Below are 20,330 nucleotides of genomic sequence, written 5' to 3' on the forward strand. Positions count from 1 at the left end.
CAACTATGTACTTCCATTTCACCTTATTCACAAAAGGGCCGTTCGGATAATCCAATTTTCAGGGATCGTTTGGAACCTCGGTTCGCGCTGTATTTTCTAGCGTATCTGCAATGCAGAGTGGTCTGAACAATTGTTTGAGATGATTATCACACCGCCCGTCACCGGAGTATTATTCATCCATACTACCTAGAACCTTTGCGTTTATCCACAGTACGTTTCTAGAGATATTTTCTGGTAGGTACGTACCATTCAGTTTTGTAATAGACTCACCTCCATGGTGTTTCCCGAGCGCTATGACATATCTTTCTGCAAAGAGGCCTGCTGAGATAACTTAGCGGTAGGCACCGGCTTATCTCTGCCCCTGGCATTGCTGTCGTTCATGAGCTACGGTAAGAGCCATATTAACCGCTCATCATCAGGTGGGCTGTATGCTCGTCTGCCCATAAGGGTAATAACTAATAAATGAAAAAATATTACGTTTCACGTGTATCAACTAACCAAAAAAATATTCCATGTCTGAAAATGAGCGGTGGTGTTAGTTTAATGGATCTGTTAAGTATTTAAAATCCTTCAGACAGTAAGCTACTCTGCATATCTACGCCAAAAAAAGTGTTCGGGTATACTTATGTACGCACGCGCGTAGTATGGAGTTCTTCTTTATATTTATTAACTCAAAATACACAAATCTATTTTTTTCATCAATACATAATTTTATGTCATCCCTACGCTAAGCATACATTGAACTGTAATGTCAAGTTTGTGTTCTTAATAAAGCTACTTATGCGGAATGAAATTATGATAATTGCTCACAGCTGCAAAAGTACCAAACTAAACATGAAAGCTGTATCGTAAAATACTAATTAATCTAACTTAATAAGAAAGCTAAAAGCTACAAGTTAATCCAAAATTTACATTAATTGGAATAAAATCAAGCATGTATCCGAACGTGTGTAAATGTTTTGGCGGTAAACATCAGGAACGCAAATCATAAACTTGTGTTCAAGATATTAAATAATATAGCAAGACTGCAAAAAGAAAATACGAAATATTATTACTATACATTCCAGGGACATCATTACGTTAAGTAAATTCTCTTAAAGGTAAGTACGAGAATATATAAAAAAAAAACATTTTTTTGCTTCAATGTAATGCTGATGGTTCCTTTTAACGTATTCATTACCAAATTAACCAAATACTCCGTATGAGTATTCTCAAATTATACAATAGAGACGCATGTAACATGCAGTTTTTCAAATTCACTATCCTTCACGTTTAATTGCAACGAGGTTTTTTATAGGAAAAATATACTGTGCAAAACATATTATAATGTTTACATTATTGAGTAGGTACTCGGTAACTCCTGTGTGCTTAGTACGAGTTTTTTAACGTTCTCGATAGCGTGAAAGTTATCTCAAATATGTATGGAGTTGGAAATTTTGCCTACGTTTGCCGCTTGGGGCGCTGTTCCAACCACTGGTTCCAACTGCAGACAAATTGAGTTTGCTACTTTTACGCTAGGTATATATCGAGGGCGTTAAAAAACTCGCACTAAGCACACTGATTAATGCAGACAATATATAGTAGTGGAGCGGGTACATTTTTTTATAAGTAGGTATTAATGTGGGTACGTAAGACCTCATCGGTATTTCACAGGAAGTTTTAGGTTAGTCCGCCAATCTGTTCGTGAGTGAGTACGTGCGCGGGCCCATGATGCTTCAAAATCGAAGCTATAAGGCAACAGGCGATTTCTTAATCGGGCACCACGTGATATTAATTTAAACAGACGTCTAGAGTGTATCTCATAATATATTGCCAGTAAGTTACCTCGTCGGCTCAGTAGCTCCAGGCTTGATTCCAGATCGAAACAGGTTAGTGATGCGGCGTACTGTGAGCCTGGAGTGCCACCATCCTGCTTTTTTCTTCTTGACGGCTTAACCGGAGAAAAAACAACAGATGGTTAATTTCATACTTTAATGTAGGAGTCATAACAAATAAAAGGAACAGTAATGTAGGTTTGTTTTTACAAGCAAAAACACGAATATTAACTTAACAAAGAAATATCAGTATTAAGAACTTATCAGTATTAAGTACAAATAAATGATTATGCTCTTTAAATTTATCAATAGCTATTAAACATCTAAACACGAAACTTCCAAATGAACTTAAATGTGTTGAATTAGGAAGTCTAAATAATTAAACTTTCCTAATTTTAAACGTACAAATGTAATAAAATTCAGACAATGCATTTTGTTGTCCATTTTAACTTATGTATCTCTGAAAAAATTTATGAATATCTGCTGCGTGAAATGAGGACGATCTAGCAAACTCATTGGCAGCTTGAATGTCGTTTTAAGTAATCTTCTTGTTCTTCTATAATATATAAAAATGAATTGTTGTTCGTTAGTCTCGCTAAAACTCGAGAACGGCTGGACCGATTTGGCTAATTTTAATCTTGAATGATTTGTGGAAGTCCAGAGAAGGTTTAAAAGGTAGATAAATATGAAAATGCTCGGAATGAAATAAAAATAATTTTGTTTTTCCTTTGATGTGTCCCCCCGTCGGACGGACTGCTTTTGTTTGTTTGTTTTAAGTTTATTTTATAAAAAAGTTTAGGTCTTTTATTTATCGATTGAGGCACTACAAAGTCTGTCGGGTCAACTAGTACTGAATAGAAACAAGCTTAACAGTTTAGTTTTCGCAGTGGCTAAGCTCCCTATACGAACCAAAAGTGTAAAATTATGTATTGTATAATTTAGATAAAAGAACCAACACACCAACCAACCTGCCTCTTTTAGCTCTGGCACAAATGAGATTTCGATCTCAAGATTCATGCGTGGCGGCGAACACGTAATGATTATGAGCTCATTTGGCCTTCCAGAAAATATTACGAACGACTTTAAAAACACAATTTGAAGTTTTTTATTGGGTTTGATCGGCTGATGAGCTCATGGTACACTTGATGTCAGATCGTTTTCAGGTTCAACAGCTTCGCCCGAACGTTGATAAATGAGGCCGTCAGCGCAAAAGTGGCCTAACTTACTAACTAACTAACTAATTTTTCATAATCATGCTTATATGTATATTGCAATTTATTTTAAAAAATATATAATGTTTTTTTATGCAAAACTGGCCTATCCATAGTTTCACCTATAGATAACAGATGGGTTAGTAAACATAATTTTTGCGCGTATTGTTTTTTTGCCTACTCAAATTGAAGTTCATGAAAACTTAAACCTTATTGCTTACGAAATAACTATCGTAAGCTTAGGCCACTTTTGCGTTGACGGCCTCAAATCAGTTTAAACGATGCATACACATTATCTTACTGTATTGTACTTTATTATGTTACGTCAAAACTTATTTTATATATATAGTGATATAGCCGTACTCTGGGCATTTAAAATTAACATTATTATTTATTGTCATTATTATTAGGGAGTCCAACATTTTACCAATAATTTACTGGTGGTAGGACCTCTTGTGAGTCCGCGCGCGTAGGTACCACCACCCTGTCTATTTCTGCCGTGAAGCAGTAATGCGTTTCGGTTCGAAGGGTGGGGCAGCCGTTGTAACTATACTAAGATCTTAGAACTTATATCTCAAGGTGGGTGGCGCATTTACGTCGTAGATGTCTATGGGCTCCAGTAACCACTTAACACCAGGTGGGCTGTGAGCTCGTCCACTCATCTAAGCAATAAAAAAAAAAAGAATATACTATCCTATACCTATCCATTAAGTACATATTGTATTTTCTACATGGATACCTACCAAGTTTCAAGTCAATCGGATACATGATTCACTAGTTATAACTGAACACCTGTAAAACCACTGTAGATTTATATATTAGTATAGATAAACAATTTCGTTTTCTCTACAAAAGCATTGGGTGTAAGGTGAATTCTTGATCGAAGGGTGAATTGCATACAATATAGGTTTTTAATCTGGCAGCCCCGATGCCTCGCCTCGAAGCGATTCACCGGCCGGCGGACGGCGCGGCGACGGGCGAACTATTCACTCGTATTCGTTCGTCGACCGAAGCGACACGGGGGACTCGGACAAAGAGTAAAGCGTCGCGTTTGGCTGTCGCGTTTGTACGTTGTTAAGCGTGGCGATTGAATTATAATAATAATTTTAAATAAAGTTCGTGGACTTGTTTACGTATTTATTAAATAACATCAACAAAAAAATAATTGTGCTTGTGACTTTACCTTTTAATAGCGGTGAACGTGATTTTTGTAATACTTTAAGGCTCGTACTTAGTGATTAACAACCAGGATCTGTGAGTGTAGTTGTGGAAGCAGGTGTTGCATTCCAGGGGCGTTAAGGACGCAGCCTCCGCTTCAAATAGAAAGGTGAATTTGTCACTATCATCCTATTTTCGGTGAGTAGTTAAAAATGTTATGACTTTAATTCAAAATATAGAAATACAAAAGTTGATACGTCGTACTCAAGGACAAATATTTACAATACTATTTTTTTACTTACATAACATAAACTTAGCGTTGTTTATATTTTGAAAATAGTAAAGATTGTAATAGAAAAATAGGCTGTTTAATGAATTTCATTTAAGTCCTTGCAAAATCTTATACATATACTTCTTGAGCCGAAAATAAATGTTTGTAAATGTCTAACAAAGTATTTAATTGGTGAAATGGCAAACTATTCCCGCGGTCAATGAACCTTGATGACAATCACTAATGATAATATTGCATTATGATTTTAAATATTCTTTAAGCTCTCATTCAATGTTAAGCGCATTGAACGATACAACTGTAGACGCAGTGTTCGCCGATTAGTCAAAAATCGACTGTAACTATTGGCAACTCAAGACTCATATCATGCACAACGTTTTTTTTTTATACTATTACGAAATTGTTGTCTTGTAAAAAAAATAACGGTTTCCAAATGTTTTTTTTTATAGACTTAAAGGTCGTTAATAGCAAGCAAGCAAAAAAATCGACCAAAGACAAAAAAAATCTGTTCGGAAAAATACCGAACATTTATTGTCCTTGCACATTTATATAATTTTAATAATAAATGGAGTCTACGTCGGCTCGAGTTGGGTAATGATAATCCGAACTGTTGAAAAAACCGTGCGGGTGGGGATCCGGCGATTTTCTCCTATGGAAAAAAAAAAGCATATCTCCCCGTGAATTTTTTGATTGTTGGGTGCTAGACACTCACTCACATCCTTCTTAAAGAAATCAAGTAAGTACATATGGGTGCCCTAGTACCTGCTTATTACTATGAAAAACTCTAATAATTGCATTTTTATCAAGCCATAAGGAGTGACAGTGCAAAGGTAATTTTCAAAAATATTAATTCTACTTTTATTTCGTAGTTTCCGATTGGACATCATTTTTGCCATCACCTTTAGTCCACCGAACCACCAGTTTAACCATTAAGTTTTTCGTTTTGTTTAACATTAACAAGTCCTCGTTTTTACAATTAATGTAATGAAAATAGAGAAAAAAACTACTGGTAGGTATTAGTTGGCCGTACATCCTAACTAGCATTACCTTTTTATGGATCAGCAGCTTTAAAGTATCATAAAGTATTAAGAAAGCGTCAAGATATTGGTAGTTTGCGGAGCTTAAATGCAAATACAATATTCGTTTCTGCAGACAAATGTCTGCAAACCGCCAAGAAAGTATAGTATGCGTGCGCTCAGGCTTTATCGGAGAATTGTATATCAGTCAGCTGGTATTAAGTTTTATTAAACAGGTAGATAATGGTAAAAGCAATTAAGAAGAAGTACGCGTCTAAACTTGCCTTCTACAGAAAACTGTCATATTTACCTACATTACAAGAACACGTAGGCACTTATGAGCTTGAGTCACGTGTTCGAAGAGTTAACATAACCGTTCTGGTGACCAGTTCACCGACCGCAAACAGAATTGATTTAACATTCTCACTAGAATTCTCGAGCTAAATACGGGCAATTGTGCAAACAACGAGAATTTCGTTCTTGCCTAATAAATATTTAACCAATACCACAGATAACATGGATCTTACCTATATTTGGGAACTCCGAATTAATGAATCATTTACATAGTATAGTACAATACAAAGCCCTCCATATAAGTAATCGGCTAAATCGGCGCTCATGCATGGGCACATACTATTATTTTTTGGACCTATCTCTGGAGAGGAAATTATTCCATAGAGCGCCTTGTCGTTCAGGGCAAAGTAAGGCATCAGACCGCGTGGAAGGTTGCCCATTCGATGGACCGACCAAGTTAAGTCGGCAGTTGGCTGCTGTTTACATGAGTGTACCAGACTCACCAGAAACGGGGAGAAGACCTAGTTGAAAGTCACATATAAATGTTTTTCATGGTGGTGGTGGACATATCCGGTAAAACACCCAATGAGTGTCTTACTAGATCTTACTACATTACTGTAGAACTGGAGAGTCGGTGAGAAGTTCTGCGACGCAATATGTCCGACAACAATCCTACCTACACACCACAACCGCTCTGTCAAGAGTTTGTATCGTGAATCCGCACGAGTAGTTACCATGATTGACTGTTTTTGACGTAAAGCAGTTCTGTGTTGTTCTTTGAAGGCCAAGTAGCAATACAATTTATAAAGACTGTTTGTCACAGATTAGGTGACATTAACAGTGTGGTGTGTATTAGCTCCGATGTTCATTTAACAAGAGGTAAACTGGTCTGAATATACAGCAAAGGAGAAGTAGCCTAGATATTTTAGTTCAAAGGATTAATGTAACTATACACTATATACTATTTCAAACGATTTAAATTTGCTGTTACGAAAAACCAATTCTTAAAGCATTATTTACTTAGACGAAGACGAATTGCTTCTGGTTCAATTGCTCATGGAGCCCAAAGTACCATATTTACTTTTCAATAGTTGACATTTACAATTTAATAATTAGCCGTCGCTTGGAGAGTTTACACCAGTCAAACACCAGCATATCTGTCGATACAAACAGCATATGCCCTTGCACTAAATTAAAACCAGTTTATAAGATATAACAATGTAAGTGATTATTATACAAATTTGTTTCTGTAGTGCTGATATTCAACATGCTATTCAAGAGTTTGAATATTTAATAAGGTTTCTTGTTCTCTTGCCACAGTTTGAGAGGCCTTTTCGCAAAACGGTAGGCAGCGGCTTGGCTCTGCCCCTGGCATTGCTGAAGTCCATGGGCGACGGTAACCACTCACCATCAGGTGGGCCGTATACCCGTCTGCCTACAAAGGAAAAACAAAATCCCTCGAAGATAATAAATAGCCAATAAAATTTTAAATAAAACAAAGAATATTCAGTTTTTTTTCCTTAGGTTGCATTATTCGCCGACCGGGTTGCTCTTCAACAGTATGTTCGGCGACGACAGCGACGACGAAAATGCGGACCGCATCGCAGTCCGCAGTTTCGTCGTCGCTGTCGTCGCCGAACATACTGTTGAAGAGCAACCCGGTCGGCGGTGTATCGCGTTCCGACCCGGCAGGCTGGTTCTGGCCCAGCGGGGTATCCTGGAACACCAGCGGCACCGCCCGGGCGGCCTGGTAGGGCCGCCGTACCGCGGAGACTGACGTCGTTGGTCGTCGACTATCGCCTCGACGACCCGTCAGTCGGGCGTCCTCGGGGTGGCGCCGCTTGTCTGGTTGTAGTGTTGACCGCGGGAACCCCCCTACTCTGAACGGGTTCTGACCCCGGACGGAGATCGGACGTCGGGTGTAAGAGTGCAGGGGAGTCGTTTAGTGGGTGGGCCCTAAAATCCTTGGGCCCGCGATCTGCTCTCAACACCTGTAGATCGTTGAGTCTCACATACCCCGCGCGCCCCCTAGGCGCGGGGACCTCGTAGGAGGTTCGGCCCCCGGCCCGGAAAAAAAAAAAAAAAAAAAAAAAAAGTTAATTATCATAACCTACGCTTTTGAGCTTGCAAATTTTAAGTTGACAACCACCGCGTGTAAATCAAAACTTGGTTAAAGCTATTGACTTTCGCGATATTTGGTTTTTAAGATTGACATAATGAATTGAAACAACAAATCTGATTCGATTGGAACAAAATACAAATAATAAAATTGCACAAGGAAATACCTAACGTCTCTTCAAACAAACATTTATGTTCACGATCTTTGTTCGGCTCCATCTCGATTATTTAGTTGGTGTAATGCTTTAGATATCATTTATTGCGTTGAAATAACCAATAAGAATTTTTATACATAACAGTACTCCACAGTTGTGGCATTGGAAAGCTTTTTGTACACTGTGAATAAAAGAAAAAAACAAACAAAAGTGCTAAAAACTGTTAAAGTTTTTTAAATTGACTTTTTTATGACTAAGATATTTAAGAATTACAACGAGATTAGATGAGTCTATACGAAGTAGGCACATAATTACTCCTTAATAGCTTCTACTAAAACTTATGAAATAAAACATGTATTTTTCTTAAAAACAACCTTAGAAATTCGTAGAATATGTTTTAGAATTATAATAGTAATGGACAACTTCACGGCAACGCGAGAAGCGAAGTTGTGCGAATTGATATATACCTATTGTTAATTTAGTGTTATTCAGGCTTAATAAATGTGTATTAATGTAGTTTATTAACTGTTTGGTATCAATGAAAATGCACAAATGTGGGAAAATTAAATAAAAGCGCTGGACGAAACTTCACAGGTTCCTTCAAAAAATCTCAATAAATAGTCACAATTTTACTAAGACCATATTTCATCCCATCTCATTTTGTTCCATTTAATTTTATCCAAATTGATTAAACTCTCAAATTAATCAACTTTATATCATTTCGCTTCATATCATTTTTCATAATAAAACAGAATGTAAGAAGAAATATTAGACTCGCCTGAAAGGTTACCAGAACATAAAATCTTCCATAATTTAAATACCGTTAAAACATGAGAATTTTATTATTGTCTCCAATAGGTAGACATCGCCATAATGTTGCAATCGTATTGTTTTATCTAAGTTTCAAGCGACCGGACATGTCTCGGAATGTTCCTTAGAATACGTCTAGGCTTTCAACAGGAATTTAATTTATCTTAAGTGACGGCTTAGGTTAGTTTAAAAGTGTGTATCGCGTGGACATAAGATATTGGACCTATTGAGTTAAGTATTTTGCTAATCGAATCTGACTAGAAAATATTGTGGTATTCGTATTGCATCTGATTTATACATATTTCCTTAATTGATCTAGATTATTTCGGCACTTTTGGGGCTGTTTTTTTACCTTTCTATTTCAGGTATTATCACCATCGTTTAGTGGGCCATGTTTGACAAAAAAATAGTTTAGTTACGTTGATCTAGAACAGTTTGTAACCTTCATTTTGTATAATAATAATTCATATAATCAGGTCGATATTAAAGAATTTAAGTCGTAATCTTTCACAAAAAAGACTAGATGCATAGGACAAGCATTAAAATTACTATGATTTTTTTCCATCTGAACCTAAGTGCGGGCTTTAGGGTATTAGCAAAATATTATTTAAATCGAAACAACGTAATTGCATTCACTTTAGTTTATAATAAACTTGCACCGAGCTTAATTGAAGCGATCACGAGGTGTTAATTCATGTCACTAAGCCCCATTATTATGCTCATTTAGGTGCAACTAGTAATTTTTACTTTTTAATTTGCACGTTTTTCTGGCAGTTCGCAATATTAAATACGGGTGTAACCAGTTCTTGATAATTTTTAATCGTCCTTAACTGTCTTAAACCTGTTACTTTTGTATTGTACAGTTGTAATTTAAGCTTCTTTTTTTGTTTAAAATACTAAAATATGTTATTGCACATATGGGTATTTATATCCTTTTTTGGAAATATTGTGTCATCTAAAGTTCATATCTCCAACCCTAAATGCTAAATTGCAACAGTTTATCTAACCCACGCCTCATCCATTAAGAAATCAATAGAAAATTTACTTAATTCCAATTTAACTTAAATAATGGGTTGGTTCGAACTCTGTACAAGACACGACTTCTGATTTCCATTGTGAACTACATATAAATCTTAGGCAACGGTCTATGTGCTGGTGCGAAATCTTAGGCCTATATTTATTGTATCTATATCTCGCTCATACCTATAATTATTTAATGCGTAGAAGCAGGAGAGATATTTGACGTTGAATAAAATTTAGTACAACTGGGAGCGGCTTACCTTTGCAGAGGTCGGGTGAAGTTAATGCCGGTTAACTGTTTTATCATTATAAATAGGTGTTGTTTATTCACCTGCAGCGTGTCCGTTTGTGTGTGCGTGTGTGTGTTAATAATTTACTGATAATGTTCTGAATCTTTTAAGTACCTAAATTATTAACGACTAGCAAATTGAAAGTTACATAGCGTTATGTTTGATGTGGAAATGAAAAAAAAAATTGCAAATTTATTCGTCCATAATTCAGTTCTCCAAGCAGATAGAAGATTAGTTTAATCTTAAATCGACTTACAAGGCTTTACATGTAAAGATTATATATTTTGTGGAGTGCTCAACTAAGCTAAGGAGTGTATTGCCAAAAGTGTCAAATATTCAGCTATTATTTATTGCTAACCATAACTAACAATAATACTCAGTTATGTTAACCTATTTGTATTTGCCATAGAAATTTGGGCTTCATTGAGCGATTTATATCCATAAATAAGCGTTATACATTTCATGATGTCGGTTTGTCACAATATTTGCTAGTTTTCGTGACTTGAGTCTTGGTGACGTAAGTCCCAGCATAATAGCTAAAGAACAAAGGGGTCATATTAAATTAGACGAATCTTAATAACATGCATCTTTAATTCAGATATATAAATTGATAATCATCTTAACATATTCGTGACTTCTCGGAATTGAATCAGACATAGCCAAAGTTCTTATAAATTTTGTTGTTAAGTTTTTGTACTCTGTTGTCTTTTACGTTTTGGACTTTTAAGTCAAATCTACATCGACTATAACTTTAATTTAAAACGAATAATCCGAGGAAAATACAATCTATTAAGTAGATTAACAGTTCTCATTGTTCCCGGTGAAAAAAAAATGCGAAATTTATTATTATCCTGATAAACTGGTGATTATTGGTGGTAGGACCTCTTGTAAGTTCGCGCGGGTGGGTACCACCACCCTGCGTATTTCTGCCGTGAAGCAGTAATGCGTTTCGGTTTGAAGGGTGGGGCAGCCGTTGTAACTATACTTGAGACCTTAGAACTTGTATCTCAAGGTGGGTGGCGCATTTACGTTGTGGATGTCTATGGGCTCCAGTAACCACTTAACACCAGTTGGGCTGTGAGCTCGTCCACCAATCTAAGCAATAAAAAATAAAAAAAACTCCGTCATTGAAATCCACTTGTCACCCAATATGAATAGTGCAAAACGAATGTGTTCTCGATCGAGAGTGTGGAATGCACTAGCGCGATAGTTGTTGGCCTCAGCGCAGACCGAGGACACGAAATCGAGTGATGACTTTTACTTGACATTTTTCTTTATTCACAACCAGCAGCTAAATTTAGAATCTATGAATAGTAATCAAAAAGTATTCATCTTGAACAAATATATTTCTATCGGTTATTGAACAAATCTCGTAGTCCCCCGGTAGTCGAAATTCGAAGATAATTAATTGAAATTATAAGTTTGTACACTATTATGGTTCTATTGTCAAAGACTTACTTCTATAATCACAGATTTCGCCAAGACTACACTTTAGACAAATAATATTATAGACAAACAATATTTAATCTATTCTCAATATGACCACCGACTATAAGCAATATGAAAAGTTTGACAATAACCAAATCGTGTGTGTGTCAAATAGTTGGTAATGTGTGTAATGCTTTTTTTTATTGATTTGGTGTATTTTTATGCATAATTTAAAAGAAATATTAGCATTCTGCTCTATAAGTGTGGGAAATTTCATACTCTACCGTCCGCGCAATTTTCGTAAAAAGGGGTACAAAGTTTTTGCTTCACGTATTAATATAAAGACGATTCCTAGATCAGCTTTTTTATTTCTAATTAATTAATTAATATGTATTTCAATTGAGAGACTGTTTGCAAAGTATAAAATGGATGCATTCCCAATCTTATTTTTTTGTTTATTTTATAGTCACAACCTTTCGTCATCTGATTAATCTCCTTAGAATATAAGTATTCAACGATCCTTTCTCAGTGCCCACGCATCCGGAATTTCATGTTTCTGGGCCCTCTGGTCAAAATCAAAAAACGTCGAGAAGCAAAGCTCTTCAAGGTAATTTTCATTTTGATACCGACGATCTGTGATAGTTATTTCTTGTGGCGCTCCCACGTAACCTCCTGTAGGAAGTGAAATAGTGATTTTTTAAAAGCATCGATTTAGTCTCTTTTATAGAATAATCTTACCTACCTTTATAATTGCATTTATTCCCATAGTCATAGAGTTCGATGGCCGGGACTTTGACAGACGTATGGCATACAATTATAAATGTAACACGGAATTCTAAATATGAGATAAATTCTTCGATCAACATAGTTACTATTGTTGATCGAAGGATAAATTGTGTGGAGTTTACACACGAACATTTCTGTATACTTTGGGATCAGAGGGAACTAAAAAACGAAAAGTTGGTCAAATTTCGTACCGTTTTAAAATAGGTAACTTTAAAACTTATTGTAATTCCGTTGTGGATTTCGATTCATCGAAATAATGATGGTACTATGGGCTTGTAAGCAAAACATAGGAACCGGTATGTCCGGGATCAAATCTATAACAACTGTGTCTTGCTAGGGCTAGTGTTCGCAAATTCTCTGACTGAGCCCGTGAGCTTACCCATTCGCGCATACATGGAATAGCTCCTTCGGCTATCAGTAAATGGGTAGAAAAATAAAACTGGAAATAATGGTAAACAAATACCAATAATACATCAATTCGTCAAACTTAAAAATTATTTACACAAATCTTGTCATCCCGCAAATTATTGATCGAAGCCCGCAAACCATAAATTTCTCGTCGAAGTCAACATAGTTACCGGTTTTCAAATCAATTTGTCAAGTCGCCATTCTATTCTCATTGTTACCGTGACCGCCTTGCCCTTGCCCGTGTCACACATGTTGCTTGCCAGTGTTTTATTGATGTTTTGACAAATGGTATCTATTGATTTGCATCTAGCATGAAAGGCGTTAGTCGTTACCTTGTACATAAATAGCTGTTTAATTTTATTTCGAGGGTTTGTGTTTTGTAAGACACTGGTGATTTACTGGTGGTAGAACCTCTTGTCAGTCCGCGCGGGTAGGTACCACTACCCCGTCTATTTCTGCCGTAAAGCAGTAATGCGTTTCGGTTTGAAGGGCGGGGGTGAACTATACTTGAGACCTTAGAACTTATGTCTCAAAGTGGGTGGCGCATTTACGTCGTAGATGTCTATGGGCTCCAGTAACCACTTCACACCAGGTGGGCTGTGAGCTCGTCCACTAATATAAGCAATAAAAAAAAAGAAAACAAAAAAATGTAACAAATATCAAAGTCTTTTGCTCTTCGACAGGCATTTACAGACAATAAAAATATAACAAAAGCTCATGACCTTTCTTTTAGAAAAAAGGGATATAAATGTATGCCATATGAATGCAATTAATTTAAATTGTACTTAATTTTCTGAGCATGAAAGTAATTGCGGTAAATTCGATAGACGCCTGAAACAATTGTCATTGCATGACAATAATAGTTCTGATGATTATGATTATGCCGGTTCTGATTGGATCTTGAGGTTAGTTTTTATTGTCGTAGTAGGTACTGGGTGGCTTAAAAACTCAATTAAATAAATTACATGAATGCTAACCTCGTTAATTGGCAATCATTGTCAAGTTACACCGATCACGATTATAAGGCTGTTTCACTATCATTAATCTGCCATTCTGTAACTGCACAAAAAGTTGAAGCCATTAGTTCGTTTTGAATTCAATAGCTTTGAGTGGTTACACTTTAAAACATTGAATATAGTACATAGGGGTAGTTGTTAAATAAAAATGTGCCACATTGCGTCTGACGTTATTACTGTGTGCGAAAGAGATAGTGCGACATTCCTACACCGCGGCATCATACCTTCCCTTTCTCGCGTAATATTAATATCTAACTATTTTGGTGTTCAGAAAAACATTTCTTGCAGCCCTCATTTTTGTTTACAGATACATCATATTAATAATGTACAATATCAAACAAAATAATAGCTGTCATTTAGTATGTAACTCTAAGAAATTCTAATTCCTTGATCTTAATGGCTTCTCGAACTAATCACTAGCGAGACTTTACTGCGCTTTTATTCTCAGCAAATTGGACAATATAAATAGTCGAGACATACCTACGTTCGAAAATTTATAAGCCCTTAAACTTGACACGCTCAGTTAGCCTCAGTTGTCTACGTTGACTTAGTTTTTATCTCTTTCTCGATGAAATGATGCATATTTAGCTGTCTTTTTCTAACTTTACCGAAAGCTCGTTGATTGGTACATCAACCCAATCCAGTTTACGTGTGTACTATACGAACGAATCTATAAATCTTCAGTCCCTTACAATCGCAAGCACGTTTCCGATGTGTTCATGCCAATCACATCGATATGACTTGTCATTTTTATCTCTGTACATCTCTGTTTGTATGTCTGTTATCCGGAACTTATGAAATGTTTCTATGAATAATACGAACGAGTTTGTTAACCACAAAAAAGTTAATTATATCTTTAGATTGAAGAACTAATATTATTCCTGTGGGAAACCGCGTGGACATAAAAGCATTTCTGTGATACAATTAATGAGTTTCACTCGTGGCCCTTATTTCTCATCTGGAGTGGGCTATTGTTCTCGGCGCTCTCTGTAACAATTAACATTGTCAATTGACGACTTCTTCCACGACGGGATTTTAAATGCTTGTAATTTTGTATATTGAAGCACCACAACTAGGAGGAATGTTCTCACATTAATAATTGAATATGCAATTTCGAAAAGGGCACATCTCTGAAAATGTAAAATGTTCAGGAAATGAAAAAAAAACTGATTATTTTCTAAAGCAGTGTTAAATTTAAAATTATATCTCTTAAGATATATTTTAGTGTTAATTTGCAATTGAAAATTACTGGAATTGTTATTAAAATGGGTGTAGGTAAGCTTCAAAACTACATGTATATAAAAAAACGTATTTGACAAAATATGCGACATGTGCCTTTTTCGAAATTGCATATTCAATTAGTTATGAAGATTTTTTTAATTGCTTACTAAATTCCGGCCTACCTCAAGATAATGATGTGTTATAACATCTTTCAGCATTCATCTACATTTTTATATCATCTAAGTTGACCGCCACGGTATACCCGTCACGTTTTCCCTCGGTCGCTTCGTTTGCATCTTTATACCATTCGATTAAATTCCATTAAGCAAAGTAAAACAACGGGAACCCTTTAATTAACACTGACGGTTGACAGCAAATGACGTTCACAGTTCAGCGGCCAGTAAAGATGACTACACGAGCCGTCTTGATTACATAACGCAGAGCTAAGAATCTGAAGTGAATCGGCTTTTTGCTATCCACTTCTTGAGAGAGGTACTTTAAGCTTTAATATTAGTAAAGGAAAAAATATCGTGTTTTTATATTGTGTGTGTATTTTTACTGGTGATAGGACGTCTTGTGAGTCCGCACGGGTAGGTACCACCGCCCTGCCCATTTCTGCCGTGAAGCAGTAATGCGTTTCGGTTTGAAGGATGGGGCAGCCGTTTTTACTGTATTGAGACCTTATAACTCATATTTCAAGGTGGGTGGCGGCATTTACGTTGTAGATATCTATGGGCTCCGGTAACCACTTAACACCAGGTGGGCTGTGAGCTCGTCCACCCATATATGCAATTAAAAAAAAATACAACATGTTTTCGAGGATGTAGAAATAGGATAATCTCGTCATGTAATCCTGACTCATACTAATTTACCTGCCAGTGGGACTTCAGAAGGCATGTGAAATAATTTGTCTCCATATCAAGTCACGAATACGCGCGGAATGTCAGTCAGGTATGCAGGTAAATGGTTGGCTGAATACTGACTATCAAGATTTTAAGCATAATGATGATTCATGATGCCGCACCTTCATATTTCCCTTACATTACTTTTGTTTTGAATCGTGTGGATACATCAATCGAGCCCACCTGTTGTGAAGATATTACTGGAGTAAGTAAAGTCCAAAGCCACAGTTTGATACGAGTCTTTTAATTTTTTTTTAATCAAGAAATTGATCTATGAAAAACTTTAAAATATACCTTAATATTTCGCTTTATTCTCTTGGTATATTATGATCAAAAATACGTCACGTTAAATTATGTCAAAAAGCGTTCTCGTAGAAGAACACTTTCATTTAATTTTTTTGTATTCTCGGCCCTTCTAACCGCAAAAGGCTTATACAGCGGCGTCTTTGACCAAGTACTCGCTACGTGTCCCCCTTTAACCAGCCTCCCCGCATTCGAAGCCACCGACGCGGCCAATGGTCTTTTGTTTGTTAAACACACAAAACCAACACGTACCGGGCCCTGTGTTTTTTGTCTATTTTCTATGGACGAGACGAACATTACCGGCCGTGTACAGAAAAAAAGTGGTTCAGATTTCTACCATGTAATGTCGAACCTGAGTAACAGGTGTGATGTAATCTTGAATCATAATCTTGATAAAACATTACATAGGCATTTCGGTAACTAGTTTTTGGACAGTGTAGTATTTATAAATAAATATTATATTGGTTAAATGTTAAAATAATTAAAGATTGTATTAGGTTATAAAGGTTTTATTGCGCAAGAGGACAATAGCTGCAGAAGCTTTTTTTTTTAAATAAGCTTTCTACTTTTTTTTTTATAGTATAAGTGACACAAGTTTATCGGCCTGGCCACCGGTAAAAAAGCGGTGGAGCGAATAATCGATTTAAAATGAAATAACTTCTCGCAATTTAATGCTATTAACAATTACCAAAGTCTCTCGATTAGATTGTGGCCAGATACAGTTCTACATAAAAACGAGTTCAGTCTATTCTGATGTTTAAGTTTGATTAAACCTTTTTTTTACTATACCGCGGGATTGCTTATTTATGACAATGAGATGATTGATGACTTGATGAGATTATCTTAAAATACTTCATAATTCACAATTTAGGATATCAATTGAATGTCTGAATGCTATTTTAATTTCCTAATAAATCAGACATTCAATATTTTGCTGTCGGATACTTTGGGGACGATTTCTCAAAAGTAGACCCAGTAATGTCATTATTCAGAGAACGCCGGCAGATTCTAGATCGCCTACTTACACGCTAACAGGTCGCATGAAAAAAAAAAAAGATTACAATTCATGATCAATGCTTTCGTCAATCGCCGAAAAAGGGTTCAGTACGATTTTTTCGTATGTTAAAAGGCTTAAAGTCTATTTAATTATGATTATTATTAAATTACAATCGCCCTCTATTCCTATAAATAATTTTGTTCGAAATTTATGGAATAGATGTTTACAAAATAACTCTTTAAGCATTAGCAGTTGGCTAATCCGAATATTACGCTTCGTTAGCCATAATGCTTTATCAATTTATTAATCTGATCGATTCTAAAAACGATGTTGAATATTCAAACAGTTGTGGAGATGCGGGTTTTATTATTAAGAGAGATATGATATCAGCATCAACATTTTAGCTTTCACGTCGTGCCCCGCCTTTGTGGGCGATGTTTTATTTAATGTTGAAGTAATTGCTTAGATAGCTATCATTATTACTTGGTCGTCATGGGATGGCGTGGCTCCCGGCAGCGACCCTAATCTTGGACCGAAATTGGTTAAAAAAAAAACGAGGCGTGGGAAATTTGAACGATTTTTAAACAAAGTTATTACCTGTTGAATGTCTTTATTCACGAAGGCTCTGTGTCATTTCACGAAGTTTCGTTTTAATTGTTTGTAACTTTTAATTTACCCTACGCGTTTATTTTCTAGAAAGTATATTTTTATGGTTATCGAAACGCTATGGCCGACGAGCATATGATCTACTTGGTTAGTGCTAATGAAAGCCGTTCATGGACATTGTTACTGCACCGGACAAAATCGAGTCGCTGCTAGACTGCTATTTAATTGTTTTTCCATTTTCTTTTTAATGATTGAATATTTACTGGTGGCCCGGAGGCCTTTCCAGTTTCACCAGGACAGGTAGGCGAGCAAAGACTCAGCCTGAAGGGGTGGGATTTGCTAACAGCGGCCTGAGCGCCTCCGAAGGAGACCTAACAACTCAACAGCAACTGCTTCGCGAATGAATCTACTACCGGATCGGATTCGCGACCCGCTGAGAAGATCCGGCGAGAAATTCAGCGAGCTGATGCATGGGTTAGGTTTTTCCATTTTCAAGTAGGCAAGGAATATTATTTAATCTTGCGTATATCTAGAAAACTATAGGCTTTTATAGGAATAGACGAGTGTAGATTGCATAGCCTCCGGATGTGGGCAGTGTGTTATACAGCACATTATGTGCTTATGACACATTATACGAAACCAGTTCCAAGACAGCAAAAGTTTTTTCTTTTCTTTTTAATCTTAAGTTTCTATGCGATCGCCGGTGTATATATGGCCATTAGTCCGGAATCCTAATGTTAGATGATGTGATAGCGACTGGGTGCAGGTTTTTGTCTAGACTTCATTTGGCCTTTGTTGTTCTTGGAAGTATATTAGCGTTCTTTCCATTCGATTATATCCAGATATGCTTTTTGTTATAGGTACAAAAAATGATACTGTTTTAAGATTATTTATTATTAAACATAAAATTCAGAAACATTACTTATTTTCACATAAAATAAAATGAAATAACCTCAATTTTTATTTATTACTTACACGGATAGACGAGCTCGCGGCACACCTGGTGTTGAGTGGTTACCGGAGCCCATAGACATCTACAACGTAAATGCCGTCACCCACCTTGAGACATGACTTCTAAGATCTCACTGTTACAGTACAACAACGGCTCCCTCATCCTTCAAAACCTAAACGTATTACTGCTTCACGGCAGATATAGGCAGGGTCCGCACCTACCCGTGCGGACTCACAAGACGTCCTACCACTCTAGTAACATGTTTATGTAAATTTGTTCCTGTTATGCCGCATTTCATTTATATGTAGTTCTTTTATAGTTTTTAATCTATTATAATTAAGACAGTCTAATTTTGTCAGACCCTAGATAAAAATTACAAAGATTTCGTTGTTCTAGTATTACAATGATCCTCCTAAAATCACAACTTACTATTAAAAAAAAGTTAGCCTTCCTACCACACCTCGTACCAACGACAGTGTGAAACCCATTGTTGTAGCATGATAACCCGTTTAATACTATTTAACTACGGTTCACATGTCCCATATATGCTCTCTCACGATCATATGCAACGGTTTGTTCACTCTCCGTCATCAATCTTGTAAGCACCGGAACAATACAAGTCTCGTCGCCTTTCGTTTTTACAATACACGTTGCGAATTTATCTGACCAAATAGGACGTGATATATTATGGCCCTAATGTTGACAACATATGCGACTAAAAAGGATATTATTGAATTGGACAATAGAAAATGTGGTTATATATATATGTTGAAGCTATCTAGAAAAATATTAAAATGGGATATTTTTATTGGTTTTAGGGCGTTTAGTGAGCCACACCGGTAAAATTCCCTCAAACCATATGATAAAAATACCTATAAAAACGTTTTGACATTCACTCTTTTATCTCTATGGGTTCAGCTAATTACTTAACATCAAGTGGGACGTAAGCTCGTTTACTCATCTAAGCATTAAACTTTAAAAAAACGATCAATACAATTCTGATTTTGACCAATGACAATGAATCACCTGCGGCACTTGTATTATATTGAATGTACTGTTTTTGCTAAGCCTTTTTTTCCTTACTATAGCCAAGCGATATAAATAACTGGTAGAAATTAGCATTTAATATCTATAATACTTTTTTAGTATACCTATATATAAATCATAACTTGTTATTAATATCTAAATCACAACTGCAATAGTAGGTCACTATTCATTTTAATAATCACCATGATCCTACAAATTTGTAGACAGACAGAAAGTGAGAGGTATAATCTTAATTGCTTATAAAATTAACATTAATATTGAATACCAAATTTATATGTTACTAAACAATTTATCCTAAGATTATTCAATGCGATAGTTATGTAAGCTAGTCCATTAGTACTCACTCCTGTACTAATGTAATCTGATTACTATCGAGGCTACAGTTTATGCGTTTGTATTTATTGTAATCATATTTACATTTAGCACGGAGTTTATTTAAATAATTTACCAGTAGTCTCGTTTATTTCGAATCGATATAAGTATCTGTCG

The 20,330-nt window shown here is 36.0% G+C and overlaps 1 protein-coding gene across 5 annotated transcripts in view; it reads left to right on the plus strand.

The window, feature by feature from the left end:
- The first annotated feature begins 939 nt into the window (after positions 1 to 939).
- The window catches only part of LOC101741348 (cadherin-99C), a 171,500-nt gene continuing 152,109 nt past the window's right edge, over positions 940 to 20,330 (plus strand). The window contains exons 1-3 of one of the 5 annotated variants that reach the window (XM_062669106.1): positions 950 to 1,100; positions 1,654 to 1,868; positions 3,933 to 4,381. The gene's annotated coding sequence lies outside the window, so the exon portion shown is untranslated. Of the gene's footprint in view, positions 1,101 to 1,653; positions 1,869 to 3,932; positions 4,382 to 20,330 lie in introns of all 5 variants that reach the window. The other 4 variants (XM_021347673.3, XM_062669107.1, XM_012689959.4 and 1 more) reach the window with 4 other exon arrangements.

This window comes from Bombyx mori, chromosome 6, assembly GCF_030269925.1.
Source record: "Bombyx mori chromosome 6, ASM3026992v2".
Classification (NCBI taxonomy): Eukaryota; Metazoa; Arthropoda; class Insecta; order Lepidoptera; family Bombycidae; genus Bombyx; species Bombyx mori.